The following is a 2,491-nucleotide window of genomic DNA, read 5'->3' as shown; positions in this document are numbered from 1 at the left end:
GGGAGATTATCTCATTTAGAGTTTAGTATTCCAAAGTCTCTCACCAACTGTGTCATGTCTGACTGTGAGTTTCTGTATTTGTCTCAATTTGCTGCACGATGAAGCTTTTTTGATGATGGCTGAGCAAGGCACTTATCTATGAGTATATCAAAATGACATTAGGAGTTATTTTATTGCTACTGATTATCTTTTTAACAGTCGTATTTTTTTTTATTTGTCCTATGCCCTAGACTATCTAGTCTCACATTTTTGGTCATTCAAGAAGTGTCCAGTACGGGTTCCATCTTGTGAAGGGGGGGGGTCTTAAGTCAAATAAAGTGGTTGGTTACTCATTTACTTTGTGCCACCATTGCCCTAGCGTATCTTGCAGACAGGATGCCACTATAGATGAAAGGGTATCTGGCATGCTTGGTGTTTACATTTCTCCATTTGTAGCCTGCAGAGTACTTTCCTGTACCAAAGATGCTAGAATGTAGGGATGAAGCCTCTATGTAGATACCAGCTCAACTTCTCCATATTAAATGAGTTGTATATGTATTGTTTTCAGCAATGGGTCTTGCTGTCAGTTCGAGGAGAACAACTCATTGTCTTGACTACAGCTTGGGATGTTTGGGGGATTCTTATAGTACCCCTTTGAACAACAACTCAATTGGATGCAACCCATTCCTAGTACCAGAAGCTTCTTTTGGTGACAAGAGATGGCCACCTGGGGACTCTGACTACTCTATTACTCGGTGTTTTCATTTCATTTTCATTCACATATATGTTTTAGGAAGTTTCTACTGTATTAAGTTTCCATACTTTACCTTAAATGGTCCTTAATAGCAGCTGTCTCTCCAGCTACTCCCTAGCTTGTGCCCTTCTCCCCCATTCTCACTTGCTCCTCTCATTTCAGCCTCCTCTATCCATCCATAACTGTATATTCTACCTCCCTTTCTTAATAAGGCCTATTTGTACCTCCTCCCCAAGTCCCTTCCTCTATACCTGATCTTTGTGGTTATATGTATTGTAGCTTGGTTATCATTGACTTAACAACTAATATCCACGTAAGGAAATACATACTGTATTTCTCTTCTGGGTGTGAGATAATTCCCTTGGGATGACTTTTTCTGTTTCCATCCATTTACATATGGAGTCATGATTTAATTTTTTTAAATGCCACATTTCCTTATCCATTCTTATCCTTATTCTTCTGCTGGGGGAACATGTAGCTTGTTTTCCATTACTGGTTATTATGAATACAGCCAAAATAAACACAGTCGAGCAAATGTTAGGATGCAACATTCTTTGGTTATATATCCAGGAGCTGATTCCTGTAGTTAATTTATTTCCAACTTTCCGAGGAACTGCCATATTGGTTTTCAGAGTGGTTGTACAAGTTTGCCTTCCCACCAGCAGTGGAGGAATGTTCCCCTTACTCCTCATCCTCACCAGTGTGAACTGTCAATTGTATATTGCTCTTAACCATTCTGACATGCATAAGATGAAATCTCCAAGTAGTTTTGATTTTCATTTCCCTGATGACTAAGGATGTTGAACATTTCTTTATGTGTTTCTCAGACATTTGAGATGCCTCAGTTTATATCTCTACCTTATTTTTCAGTTAGGTTATTCATTTTCTTGATATATAGGTTTTTGAGTTCTTTATATATTTTGAATACTAGTCCTCTATTAGATGTGGAATTGGTAAAATCTCTTCCAATTCTGTAGGCTGTTGTTGTGTCCTATTGATAGTGTCCTTTGCCTTACATAAGCTTTTCAGTTTCAGGAGATCCAATATATTAATTGTTGATATTAGTGCCTGTGCTATTGATGTTCTATTGAGGGAGTTGTCTCCTGTGCCATTGTGTTTGAGGCTATTCCCCAGTTTCTCATCTATCAGGTTCAGTGTATCTGGTTTTATGCTGAGTTCTTTGGTCCATTTGGAGTTGAGTTTTGTGTAGGGTGATCATTATGGATCTAGTCCTATTTGGATTCTTTTACAACTGCTGCCTAGTTTGAGCAGCCCAAATTTTCAAAGATGCTGGTTTTTGTTTGTTTGTTTGTTTGTTTCAGTGCGTTTTCCTGATTTCTTTATCAATAACCAGGTTTCCACAAGTGAGTGGATTTATGTCCAGGTCTTCAATTCAATCCCATTGCTCAGTGTCCATTTTTGTGCCAATACCATGTGGTTTTTACTACTATAACTCTGTAGTATAATTTGAAATCAGGGGCAGTGATACTCCCAACAGTTCTTTTATATTATTTTGTATTGTTTTCATTGTCCTAGTATTTTGTTTTTCTACATGAATCTGAAAATTGTCCTTTTAAGGTCTGGGGAGGATTGTGCTGGAATTAAAACAATACTCTGAAACCCAAATGACAACCACTGATTAAAACTAGATAGCAATTATAACAGAAACAACAGAAAGCTTACAAACTCATGGAAACTAAAAAAAACAAAACAAAACAAAAAAAAAACCCTCTCTACTGAATGAAAGATGGATCAAGA

This window comes from Microtus ochrogaster, unplaced genomic scaffold, assembly GCF_000317375.1.
Source record: "Microtus ochrogaster isolate Prairie Vole_2 unplaced genomic scaffold, MicOch1.0 UNK28, whole genome shotgun sequence".
Classification (NCBI taxonomy): domain Eukaryota; kingdom Metazoa; phylum Chordata; class Mammalia; order Rodentia; family Cricetidae; genus Microtus; species Microtus ochrogaster.
Note: the sequence above shows the minus strand (reverse complement) of the source record.